The sequence below is a fragment of the Triturus cristatus genome, chromosome 2_2, assembly GCF_964204655.1.
Source record: "Triturus cristatus chromosome 2_2, aTriCri1.1, whole genome shotgun sequence".
NCBI classification, from domain to species: domain Eukaryota; kingdom Metazoa; phylum Chordata; class Amphibia; order Caudata; family Salamandridae; genus Triturus; species Triturus cristatus.
In genome coordinates, this window is record NC_140582.1 from 220460451 (window position 1) to 220474899 (window position 14449).

The following is a 14449-nucleotide window of genomic DNA, read 5'->3' on the forward strand; positions in this document are numbered from 1 at the left end:
GTTGTGGAAGGAATGCAGGAGAGATGCTCTTTGAAGAGAATGGCTATACCACCGCTTCTCTTGCCCTTTCTATCCTGTTTTAGTATTTTATAACTGGGTGGTAGGTCAGAGACAATGTCAGGGGTATTATTGTCATCAAGCCAGGTTTCGGTGACAAGATAATAGCATGCTTTTCATATCCTTTGTATGTGTTTTACATTAAAGTTGTAACTACAATTCAGAAAGAGAATACATTTGTTTGATATTGTATAGCACTAACTTCCGTTATATAAATCCATTTTTTAAGTGTGTGATTATTCTCGAGAGACGCACGCAAAAAAGTAGAGTTCTATATTTAGTTTTAATCTACTCTTTAGAGTTCTTTTTTATGTGTTCAGTTATTATTTAATGTTAATCTGTAATGAGAGTCATTAAAATGTTGTGGTATTCATTTATTGTTTATTTTTAAATAAGGTGGTGACTCTTGCGAGAATAAGACAATCCCCTGTGTGGACTCCAAGGGGGATGTACTTCCTGGTCGACTCTAGTGACCCTCTTGCGAGATTGTACATTTGGGATTAAGTCAATTACAGTTTTTTGCTTTCATTGTGAACAAAGTAACAGAATTGAGATGTTGATTATGTTAGTAAAATGTATCATGATTTTTTCTGTTTAATATATAAAGCAATAATATTTTTACAAACTTGTAAGAAGTTTGCGGGAAAGTAGTTTAATAACAGTGTTTTCTTGTAATTCCGAACTAATTAAGACATTAGATATGTCGATTAGCTTGGAAAAATTGATAATGAATTGTTCCACGAAATATATAAAGCCATAATATTTTTTACGCTCTTGCGAGACACTTGCAGGAGTCTCGCAAAAGGTCCGGGAGAGGGGCACACCGTTTCATACAGTTGTCTTTATTTAGAATAAGAAGATTCTATCCTTTTTTCTTTATTTTGCTATTGGTATTTGGTGAGAGTAGACATATTTGGCGCGCTCTCCTATCCTGTTTCCCTTTCAGCAGAAATATATCTTCATCAGAGTCAGATGAACAGCCAGGGGCTTCTATACCACCTCAACCATGTCAGCCACCCAAGGAATCCTTGGTGTGATAGTTCTTTGAAATTAGGCCAGGTGCCAAGACAGTTTCTGCAAAGTGCATTACCTGTAAACTTTGCGGTAAAGAGTTCAGCCGAGGGAACAGAAATAAACAATATAGCATGAGTACCACACGTTGTGGGGATACCTGAGGTCTATGCATCTGCAAAGGCTTGCACGGGCAGAATTGGTTCATGCTGCGGAACTAGATAACGCTACAGGTGCTTCAACAACATTTACTCTAGGAGATACTGTGTCTGTGCACTTTCTAAGTGGACAATACCCCTGCTTTTTATAACAAAGCACTGCTTTGCTCCTTGTAAAAGCAGACCATTTTGTCATTGGAAACAAGCAGGTCTGCCCAAGAGCGCAGGGTTTCCCCTAGGCAGTTGTTTTCTTTTTTAACAGTTTGTAAGTTTTTCTCCTTTATGGTTTTAAAGAGATGCTTAATACTTCATGTTGGATGTTTATGTTGTACCTTTAAAAAAAAAATTAACTACACAATAAATATTTAAAATGTGTAAAAACACAAAGGGGCAGATTTACAAGCCACTTGCGCCACTTTTGCGTCACTTTTCCCATGTTAAAAGTGACGCAAAAGTGGGGCATGGGATTTGTAAATCTACCCCAAACTTCTTTTAGAGCTGTTGAAAACTGTTAACAAAAACAGTTCTTTTCAGATCTATCCTATAGTTTCATGAAATATGTTTTTTGTACTATGTCTCCCCTTTTTCCCTTCTTAAAAAGCTCTCGTGATAGCCAGTGAGGCAATCCCTCCTATGCAGTCCGAGGGGGCAGAGCCTCCTGGTTTGCTCTCACGAGCCTCTCTCAAAATGGTACTTTTAATAATGGACTTTGCATTTACATGGAATATATCTTGATGTAGTATGTATAATTTATATACACCAGAATAGTAAAAGTGTGTTTAGTTTAATTGAAATGCAATCCATTATATAATTGTGGGAAAAAATAAATCACTTGCATTTATAAAAAAAAAAACTCATGTTTTATCTGCATGAGATGAACATTAGTGTACATAGCACACATTGATACTCATTTATTTACTTGTAGTCCATTTTTTATTATCTGAAAAAGTTCAATCACTACTTTTTTTACGATCCCGCAAGAGTCTCGCAAGATTGTAAACTTTACACTATTCTTTTTTACAGTACTTATGCCCTATAGCCCCCATTAGTAGGGAGTGGGGAGGAAGTGGTCTCCCAAATGAGAACATTTTACATTATACCAACAGTGCACAGTAGAGTGTAAAGAGACACTGGGAGCTCAGTGACACTTCTCCACAGCCTAATAACTGTGTATAGTAGCATATAGGGAGAGACTGGCCTCTCCAGTAAGACCTTGCAAAAAGGTAATCAGTGTGTAGAGTAGGGTGTAAAGAAACACTGCTTACCCACTCACATATTTTCCGGGCTCATCAGTATGCATAATAGGGTGGGAAAGGTACACACCTCACATTTAAGACATCTCTATTCCATTGTAAGTATAACAAGTACTGGCCTCTCCACTGTGACCTCTCCCAAGTAAAATAACCACATATATTAGGGTGTTGGAATGGATTTGACTGGCCTATCACAGATCTCCCCAGCATGACAGACATGTACATTAGGGAGTAGGGAAACATTGTTTTCTCTACTAACACCTATCTCCAGGACAACATTGATGTGCCGTACAGTGTGGGCAAGAAATGGCCTCTGTACTGACACCTCTCCCTACAGCAACTGCGATATTCAGGGCTGTCTGGGAATGGAGTGAGCAGTCCACTAACACATCTTACCAGGATGAGAGTTGTCTGTAGTAGGGCTTGAGGAAAATGTATCTCTCTGCTCATAACTCTTCCCGTGCTGACAGGTATGCATAGTAGACCATGGGGAGGGAGTGCCATGCTTGCTGACACATCTCTCTTGTATGATAAGTCTTTGTAGTACAGTGCGGACAGAGACTGGATCCTCTCCTGTGACCTGTGTCGTGTATGATGGGTGTGCAATTTGGGCTGTGAAAACAAGCTTACCTCTCTGGTCACAGCTAGTGGTGGGCGCCGAACTCCGCACCGCCAGTGGAGTTTGCAGAGTTTTGCTTACTCCACGCTCCGCTGGGAATGCCCTGTTTGAGCAAAAACTCTGGCTCCATTGTGTAGTGCAGCTTGCCAATAGGGCACTCACCCAAGGGGTGAGGAGGAGCAAGGGACCAGCACTTACCTAGTCTGGTGTTCTCCGCCATGCCTCGTCTGCCCTCCTCTTCGTCATGGTCTCCTCACTGTCCGCCGGTGGTAATTTAGCAAACTCATACATTGTACGTCTTGCGATGACTGCGCAGTCCTCACTAGATGTACAACGTAGGGGTTTGCTAAATTACCACCGGCGGATGGCGAGGAGGAGGGCAGCCTGGGCATGGCGGAGAACGCCAGACCGGGTAATTGCTCACAGACTGCCAATGCGGGTCTAGCGGAGCGGAGTTCCAGAGAGTTTATTTAGGCAACTTTGTGGAACTCCGCGTAGTTGCTCTCTGCCAACTTGTCCCACCCTTAGTCACTCCTCTCTCCAGCATGACAGATGTACAAGTGAGGTGTGGGGATGAAATGACCTCTATGCATAGAAGTCTGTCTTGAACAACAACTATAGAGACTATGGTATAGAAACACACTGCCCTGTCAGCTGAGACATCCCCCAGAGTACCATATGTATGTGCACAGAAGACTATGGGTAGAAACAGTTTTCTCTGCGCATTCCTCTCTTCATAGTGATGCATGTCCATAGTAGAGTATGGAATAGAGTATCCTCTCTGTTGAAAGCTGTAACTTGCACAACTGGTGTCCATATTTGATTGTGGGGACATACTCTCTCTTTTAGACATCTCCCAGTGAGGGCAGCTGTATGTAATACTGTGTGCACAACAGCTGACAGGAGTGTGTATTAGAGTATGAAGATACACTGCCCTCTCTGCCAATTCCTCTCTCTTATATTAGAGGTCCCTATACTATAGAGTTGGCAAGGACTGAGCTCTCTACTGACACCTTACCCGTGCATGACAAGGCACCATAGCAGCATAACAAAAAAATTGCCTTCTCCAAAACAGAGTCTCTGTAGGATAAAATTTATGCATAGAACCATAGAGATACATATACATGCAGCACCATATTTACAGTCCCTGAAGATGGAACTGCCAGCTTTAGTGAATATTGTAATACTATAATAAAATTGAAATTTATAATAAGTATTAAGCAAAAAAATCAAAAGTGACTTTAAACTTTTTTAATGCAGCAAAACAATTTAACAACAATACAAAACTACAACTATATCAACAAACTACATGAACAACTATTAAACATACAAAACAAACAAGTACATAATACATGAATATTTTCTCTGACGTTCATCCGCAGGTGCTAATGTCACCTCCCCTTTTTGCTTTCTTTGCCTTCTGATTTTTTATTTCTTTTCCAGTCTTTTACCCACCTTAGCCTGCTAAAGGGCCTTCAGTTTCCTGGTATATCATAGCAGGATAGCTGGCTAGAAAGCCTCAGCAAAGCAGCATATCTATAAATTAAAGTTCACAACACCAAGTTCGTGCAGAGTTAGCTAGTGCTGCTGAATTGCACAACTGTTCTGGAAATAACACATGCTTCCAACCTGAATTCACTATGCCTGAAGAGGTAGTTATTAACAGCGCAATAATCCTGCTTGTGTTAACAAGGCACTTTTTTGCTGCCTATGTAAGCACCTAATTATTTCCTCAGAGACAAGTTTCCATTTTTCAAAAAAAAAAAAGAAAAAATATAAAAGTTACATACTGATTAATAATTCATAAGTGATACTTCACTATATTGTCTAAGGTTTACTACATTTTTCACTGACAATCACATATTTATTTCTAGTGCACCAGTAACTTGCTATTCCTTTCTCCTGAAAACAATCCACACCCTCAACCAGTCTATTTTCATATTTTTGCAATTAAACTATAACATGTAATGAACTCTGCTTCAATAGCAGTTTATAAAATAATACATTTGTCTTGCCATACCTTTGCTAATACTCACCACAGTGTTTGACTCTAGAAATAGCAATATCACAACTCAAACATCTGATAGGGCTAAAATATATATTCAACGAGATTTATAACAAAAATAGAGCTTGTATTATAACATTCTTTGTTTTATAATGTAAGAAACAGTACTTCCTTTACTTACAATTATATACAGCTGAAACACTTCATTTTTTAACACAATCTGCAAACCTTGCTCTCAGCTCTCTACTTTATAATGCGTATCTCTCAAAAGCTTTATTAACACATCCATTCTCCACCTCTCCAAACAGCTTTTGACTCTGTAAACATGGTGTAGAATACGTTTACCAATATTAGTACATTTACTGACACTTCAAAACAAAGATGATAAAATATATTATTAAATACCTGAATTTGAAGTTCTTAAATGCAGATGAATACACCAGTCTCTTTCTGCTCCACATAAATTCACTTCCGCTGAGCACACCTGAAACAGATTTCTTCTCCTCCAAAGCACCAAGGGTAAACTGAACTATCTCTGGTTCTGCACCCAATCACATTACAGCATTTCTTCAACCATTTAATAAGAATGGTAACTATTAGTTGAGCCTTGGCCCTTATTTTTACTTCTCCTCATATGATCTTGCAAGACTCTTGCAGGATCGTAAAACACCTTGTGGCAGACCCATTAATTTTCAATGCGGGTCTTGCGAGAGTCTTGCAGGAACCTTAAACACCTTATGGCAGGCTCAGACATTTTCCATGCGGGACTCGTGATTGTTCCATGTGGCAAGCCTCTCTCCCTGAAGCCTACACTCTACTCTTGTGAGACTCAGACGGGATTGCGACACAATTTGAGGAAATAGTAGTATATGGGAAGCACTAGCCTCTTCACCGAGAGTTGGGGCTACCCTCTGCTTTCGAACCTCTCTCTCAAATAACTTTGCATAGTAGGGTGTGTGCATGGTCTGACCTCTCTGCTGAGACCCCTCTCTTTCATTATGGGTGTACATAGAGTGTGTTGTGGGAGTAGCCTCTCATTTCAGACCTCTGTTTTAGATAACAGGTGTGCATAGTAGGCCGTGGGGTGGGAGTGGCCTCTTCTATCAGACCTCTCAGATGACGGGTGTTCGTATTATGGTGTGTGACTGGAGCAAACTCTCCTTTGAGACCTCTCTCTCAGATGACGGGTGTGCGTAGAAGTGAGTGGGGAGGGGCCTGCCTCTCCTTTGAGACCTCTCAGATGAGGGCTGTACATAGTATGGTGTGGGGAGAGACTGGCCTTTCCTTTCAGACCTCTCTCTCTCAGATGACGAGTGTTCATAGTAGTGGGTGGGGGGACTGGCCTCTCATTTCAGATCTCACTCTCAAATGACAGGGTGCATAGGGTGTGTGGATGGACTGGCTTCTCCTTTGGGACTTCTCCCTTAGATGACAGTTGTGCATAGTAGGGTGTAGGGAGAGACTTGCCTCTTCATTCAGACCTTTCTCTCAGATGATGGATGAGTGTAGTAGGGAGTATGGATGGACCTCTCGCTCATTTGAGAACTTTCTCTCATATGAAGGGTGGGTGTAGCAGTGAGTGGGGAGGGACTGACTTCTCTACTGAGAGCTCTAGCTCAGATGAAGGGTGTGAGTAGCATACTGTGTGCGTGGACTGTCCTCTCTTTTCAGACCTCTCTCTAAGATCACAGGTGTGCTTAGTAGGGTGTGTAGATGAACTGTCCTCTCCTTTCAGACCTCTGTCTTAGATGACAGGTGTGTGGATAGGCTGGTCTCTCCTTTCAGATCTCTCACTCAGATGACAGATATGCATAGCAAGGTATATGGGGAGTGACAGACCTCTCCTGTCAGACCTCTCTCTCAGATGAAGGGTATGCATAGTAAGCTATGTACATGGACTGCCCTCTCCTTTCAGACCTCTCTCAGATCATGGGTGTGCATATTGGCAAATTATCGATAAACTGGCCTCTTCATTCAGGCCCCTGTCTTAGATGATGGGTGTATGTAGTAGGGTGTGTGGATGGACTAGCCTCTCCTTTCCGATCTCTCACTCAGATGACAGATGTGCGTAGTAAAGTGTATGGGGAGCAACAGACTTCTCCTGTCAGACCTCTCTCTCAGATAATGGGTGTGCGTAGTAGGTTGTGTGGCTTGACTTGCCTCTCATTTGAGACCTCTCTCTCAGATGACGGGTGTGCGTACTAGAGTGTGTGGAGAGAAACTGGTCTCTCCGCTGTGACTTCTCTCCTGGATAACGGGTGTGTATAGTATGCTGGGTCCATGGACTGTCCTCCTCACTAATTCCCTCTCTTTGATGATGGGTGTGCATAGTGGGGTGTAGGAAGAGCTTTATGTCTACTCACAACTCCTACCAAGCCAATGGGCATAACTAATAGACTCTGATAAACACCATCTCCAGTGAGACTCCTTCCTACAGTGAACAAGAGAGCATAGCAGAGTGTATTCAAACATCATCTTCCCTTCCAACTTTTCATGATACCGTGGGAGTCTCAGGAAATCGTAACTTTGAAAAAAAAAAAGGATTAACTTTCAAATCTTCACAGAACATTTCTCTTGCACACTTCCTGTCTAAAACAAGGACCACAATATGCATTCCTATTAATAGAGTGTATTGAGAAGTCATCTACTCCTTTTTACTATTCACAGTCCTCTGAGAGTCCTGCGAAAAAATATACACTTATGTTCGAGGCATATGAACTGTAGATCGTATACATGTGCATAAATCGCCATCTGGTGTTGGGCTCAGATGTTTGCACTTTGTTTTTGTCGTGGAAGAAGTCTTTGTAGTCATGAGGTAGGTGACTCCTCCTTAGGACGATAGTGCGCATGGGCATCGACTCCATCTCTAGATTGTTTTATTCCGCCATCAGGTTCGGATGTGATTTGCTGCGCCCCAGGTCGGTGTCGTTTTCGAACCCCTTTCGACGCGCAATCCTTCACCACTAGATGGTATTGTCTCGATTGCATTTCCTTTTCGACGCGTATCTTCAAGAAATATAAAATCCTCTACCTCGATCTTCGACACGGGCAGTTGGGCCTATCCGCGCCGACCACTCCAGCAGTCAATGGAAAGGACTCCTTTCAAAAAATGCCCCAGGTGTGGTGCTAAGTTCTTAACATTAGAACTTCCTCTGTAAAACTGGGGTACAGTGTGCCTTTCTGCTGCCCACGTATATAGTTTTTAACTTTTTTGTTGTTTTTGTTTTATATAGCACAAACTAGACCCGAGGATATTAGGTATCAGAGCGCTTTACATGAGCACCAGTTTCATTACAGATGGACACATTCATTTTTTTAGGCACGGGGCAATTAAGTGATTTGCCCATAATCACAGGCTGTTGAGTGTCGTTGCCGAGACTCAAACCCGGTTCCCCAGCTTCGAGGTCGACCGCTCTAGCCGTAAGGCTACATCCGCTCCCCATATTTCTACAACACCTCCAATTGTTCACAGTAAACAGTAATGGCAGCTGTAGTGTTGTGTAAGTTAGCAATGACGAAACCCTTTTGGCTCCTGCTGGACTCCGTAAATGTGACATAAGAACTAGAGCACAGTAAAGTGAATGCAGGTCTAAAATTTTGGGTTCGCGGTTACACATTGATGAATAAAGATGTGTTATATTAAGCTCTGTGTGTGGCGTAGAGATTAGCGAGTACCTAGGCTAGGGAGGACGCTAAAACTGGCAATGAAATGGGGGATAATTAACCAGAAGATTGGCAGTGCTCTCCCAGAGAGTTTGCTGTGGTCCAGTAAACTGCTTGTGCCTGCCACATGTGCATCAGTCCAAGTGCTGAATTGGCGCTTGACGTATGCGGAGTCAAAGGGCAGCCAGTGTGAAGCATTTGAAGATAACAAAAGCTTCACTGTGAAATCTACATTTAATTGGCCAAGAACCTGCTGGTAAGACCATAAAGGTAGGGACAGCACCTAAAGCTATACATCATACTGAGTGATAATGGTAAAGGCAGATACAACCAGTGGGTATAATTACAATAAAGTGGTGAAGCGTTCCGTTGAGCCAAGAAAGCTAACGACATGCTTCGTCACTTTAGAGACAAGAAGCGATCATTTGCTTACCAGTACTGAGTAACAAGAGTCATCATACAACAGTATTGGATGAAGTGGCCCCAGAAGAAGTGCCCATGGTTGTGTTCACGGAGTAATCATAAACAAAGCGGCACACCACCACAGTGGCCAAATGAGGCTTAGAATAACTCCAGAGGTCTTCAAAGATCAGAAAGGCGAGAGCGGCGATTGGATTAGTGAAAGGTTGTTTTCCTAATGGAGACCAAGAAAGAGGCCATGTTTCCTATAATTATTAAAGATGAACTAAAGGCCAGCACATCACAAGGCCTCAGAGATGTTTTGTATAAACAAGATCACCTAGTAGCGTCAGAAATAAAACTACTTACAATAACAGTAAGTTCCACCAATGGTTATAATACCGCCGCCTTCCTGTAACCTCCACCACCATTTGATGCGGCCAAAACGCTGAATATTGGCAACAGATGGACTGTATGGAGAAAGACATTTAATGATTTCATTGATGTGCTAGAGAAACAGATAACAAGAAGATCATCAAATACCTTACGAATCTAGCTGGTGAAGGTGCAAAAGAAGTCATATAGAAAATGCTGCGAGTTAAAGAAATTGCATGCCATTAGATCAAAGAAGCTTTGAATCTCAAGTTCAATCCAATACAGAATGTAGATTACAAAAGGTACATTTTCAGTCAAGAATTATAGAACGTCGGTGAAATCATGGACAAATTTGTTGAGAGACTGGATATGCTCAACAAAGACTGAAAGTGCAATTAATTTAATGATGAGGAAGCTATACATCTCAGAGTTATTGACAGGTGCACGTCAGATGCATTAAATTGACACATTCTGAGGGAAACTCTTAGGGGCAGATTTATAACCCCCCTGCGCCACAAGTACGTCACTTATTGTGACGTACTGGAGGCGCATTTCACTTCTCCATATTTACAAGGAGAGGAAAAGCCACCCTGCATGACTTTTCCTCTCCTTGTTAATATGTCCCCTTCACACGCAGCACTTTGCGTGGAAGGGGCGTTCCATGGGTTTAGTGCTGTGGGTGTTCCCACGCAACACCCATGGAACGAGACACATTTCCAGATTTACGAGCAATCGTAAATCTGGAAATGCGTGTCAATGCTACGCCTCCCCAGGAGAGGCATAGGGAGGCGCAACGAGGTGCCCCTTCCTGCACAAAAACAATCTCCCCATGACGCAGGCATCCTTGCACCATGGTGCAAGGGTGCCTGCGCCGGCGCATGGCTGCAGTTTGTGCGCCAGCGCAGGGGAGAGCACAGGAATGCGACATATTCTTGTAAATATGTCGCATTCCTGTGCTTCGAAAGTGCCACAGTGTGGCGCAGCCAAAAGGCTTGCTTTGCTGCGCTGCGGCACTTCCTTATAGATCTGCCCCTCAGTCTGGAGATGGTTCTCATGGATGCCAGAGCTGAAAAGCATGACAATGGAAAAGCTGCTGACATGGAGGCCGGATGTGCCCGGAGTGAGTCAGTCATGAACATGAAAAGTAAGCAAAAGCATAAGGCAGAGGTACATAGAGTGATGATTCCACAGAAAAATAAGTTGTGCTTCAGGTGTGGATTTTTGTTTCCAGGCAAACCTAAATTTCCCGCCATTGGACAGGTTTGCAAAGGCTTTGGGAAGGAGAACGATTTTTATCAGCTTGCAAAGCGAAGGAAAAAGTAAGTGCGTCACAGCCCAAAGACAAAACGCCCACACAAACGCTTTAGAAGCGACATTCAATGCACGGCCACAAGTTCAAATAACCACTTCAGTTGAGGCAAATAGACACCAAACGAAGTCGATTGTCATCTAAATCATTGTCAAAAAGTTCTTCAATATCAACATCAAGTGAAAGTAAAGATGAAGCTTCATTGCGCTGGACCCATTGGTCGGACAATTGCAGGAGCGGCATCTGCATAGGGGCCTACAGTTCAATACGGGCCCTCTCCTAATCTAACTTTACGCCGATTACCTTATTCTTTATGTTCGCCATCCTCAGGAGAATTTAGAGCCGCTAATCAGAGAGATCATCCGATTTGGTGGATTCTCTGGTCTAGGCATAAACTGGGGTAAGTCGGAAATTTTTCCCCTGACGCTGAGTGCCGTTGAGTGGGATTGTGAGTTTCCCCTGTCGTGGTGCGATGAGACGACTAGATATTTGGGAGTCCAGATCCATAGGAAAACTGAACAGATTATTTTACATTACTATGGTTCGCCTTTACATACGCTAGAGCAGCAGGTGGAACATTGGTTAAGGCTCCCTCTCTCGCTGGCTCGCTGAGTTGCGATCATAAAAATGGTGGTCCTACTTAAATTCTCATACCTGTTGCACAATATTCCCATTCCACTGCTCAACAGTTTTTTCCGTACTCTCCGATCCTACCTCATCAGACCTGTTTGGGGAGGTGGTAGGGCCAGAGTTAGTTGGAACACACTGACTTTACCGTATGAAAGAGGAGGATTTGGGGTTCCCAATTTGCAGATTTATTATATAGTCGTGCAGTGTAGTTTTGTGCATTCCTGGTACCACCTGACGCATGGATTCCCTATATTAGGCCTGAGGTGCTCCCAGCCCTGTTAAGAACGATATCACCACAGGGATTTCCCAGAGACCCCCGGGATATCCAAACAGGACCCACCACTAGCTGGGCCTGGCAGAAACTAGCAGAAACTCTGACAGGTGGGCGCATCGTATATTCCTCTGCGATCCCGATTATTAATAACCCATGGCTACCCAATACTGAGGAAAAGCCGGTTCAACGCACACTCACCTCATATTCCTTAGTCAAGATTGGGGACCTATTCCCAGAGGGTCATGTTGTCTCTAGTACAGAGGGTGGGAGGTTTAGTGAGGCAACTTTTATGGATCAATTCGTTTTCAGTAGGGTTTGGTTTCACTTTTTTCGCGAATATGCTACAGGGTTGCGAATCCGCTGCATAATTGAAAAAAACAAGCACGGACTCCCACGCTTATTAATAGCCTCCGGGTTGGCCAGGTCCAAGGGGCATACTGCAAAAATAAGAGTGGGAGCACAGCCTTCCCTTATAGGGCTTATGAAGTCCACAGGGACCACCACCAACGACAGCAACGAGCAGAAAGCGGCAAAATAAAGGTCAGAAATAAGCAGCAAGAGGCAGAATAAAGTTCAGCAACGAGCAGAAAAGGCAAACTATAGGCTAGCAATGAGCAGAAAGAGGAAAAATAGAGAGATGGAATGAGCAGAAAGAAGTCAAATAAAGGTCAGAAACAAGCAGAAAGAGGCAAAGCAAAGGCCGGCAATGAGTAGAAAGAGGCAACATAGAGATCAGAAACAAGCAGAAAGAGGTAAAATAGAGGTCCGACCTGAGCAGAAAGGGACAATATAAAGGTCGGCAATGAGCAAAAAGAGGCAAAATAGAGATCAGAAACAAGCAGAAAGAGACAAAGCAAAGGCCTGCAATGAGTAGAAAGAGGCAACATAGAGATCAGAAACAAGCAGAAAGAGGTAAAATAGAGATCAGAAATGAGCAGAAAGAGGCAAAATAAAGCCCAGCAACAAGTAGAAAGAGGCAAAACAGAGTTCTGAAAAGAGGAGAAAGAGACAAAATAAAGGTCAGCAATGAGCTGAAAGAGGCAAGCTAACAGTCAGAAACTAGCAGAAAGAGGCAGAATAAATGTCAGCAACCAGCAGAAAGAGGCAAAATGAAGGTGAGAAGGGAGGAGAAAAAAATGCAGAAAATGACCAGCGAACAAGCAGTACCCACTCAGGCACTCATGCACCTATTCACAGAACAACTCAGACGCACACTTACACCCAGTCACAGAACCAGTCAGACACCAATGCACCCACTTACAGAATCACTTATACTCTCTCACCCACTCTCAGATTTCCTCAGAGACCCACACCTGACTTACAGACCCACTCAGAGACTCATGCAGTCACTCACAGACTGACTGACACACTCATGGAAGCACTCGCAAACCCACTCAGACACTCTTACTCCCACTTACTGACCCATTCAGACACTCACTCCCACTCACAGACCCACTCAGAGACTCATGAGAACCAGTCAGACACCCAGTGAGAGACTCACAGACCCATTTAAATACATATGCACTCACTCACAGACTTACTCACAGATACAAGGAGACACATGCAAACCCACTCAGACACTCTCACACCCACTCACAGACCCACTCTGACACTCACTTGGACACTCATCCACCCACTCAGACACTCACACACCCACTCACAGCCCACTCATATACTCACTCACACAACCACTGAGACACTTATGCAGCCACTCCTAGGCCCACTCAGTCAATCACCCACTCACATACATTGAGACACTCATGCACTCACTCACACACCCACTGATACACTCATCCACTCAGTCACACACTCACTCTGAAAGGTAACAGGTTACAGTTAGGAAATACAATTTTAAAAAATGTGAAATTAACTTAAAAACCAAAGGGTGCATGGATGTTATAGTTAGGAAATGGAATTTAAAAAACGTCAGAAATCTGCTTGAAAACAAATGTTTACAGAGATGTTATAGTTAGGGAATAGAATTAAAAAAACCTTTGAAATTCACTTAGAAATGTATGAGTGGCTGTATTGGTGAGTGAAGGGGTACATGAGTGGCTTTATGAGTGAGTAGATAGGTGTATGAGTGGCTGTATGAGTGAGTGGATGTGTAAGTGGCTCTATGGATGAGTGATTGGTTGTGTGAGTACTGGTATGGATCTGCGAATGGGTATGTAAGGGGTTGTGCGGCAGTGGGATTGGGTGTATGAGAGGTTTTATGGGGTGTGGGTGGGTGTCTGGGTGGTTCTGTGGATGATGTCATCAGTGACATAATCAGTGATGTTATTTGAGATGTCATGAGTGATGTCACTGTCCATGTCATGAGTGATGTAATATGTGAGGTCATAAGCATTGCATTGTGGGGGGGTAAGTTATAGTTGGCTCAGGTAACTATAACTGCTGTATTTCTATGGTTTTGTATGAGTGAAATCTGAACCTAACTATAAAGTCCCTGTAACCCTTGGTGTTTTTCAGTGAATTTCGCAGGTTATTTTAATTCTCTTTCCTAAGTGTATCTTCCCTGTAACCTTTGTTTTTTTCAGTGATATGTATGATATTTATATATTTAAACACACAGCATGTTGTCACATTAATTGGGTAATTTGGGTAGTACCCCAAAGGCAGAAGTGGCACTGATGAAATATTACAATATATCTGTAGTATGACAGGCAGTCCTCAGGGGATGGTGGGATGGTGGG

At 42.9% G+C, this 14449-nt stretch overlaps 1 protein-coding gene across 3 annotated transcripts in view; it reads left to right on the forward strand.

Moving 5' to 3' along the window:
- Positions 1–14449, forward strand: part of SUSD1 (sushi domain containing 1) — a 611958-nt gene that overhangs the window by 412956 nt on the left and 184553 nt on the right. The window lies entirely within an intron of this gene.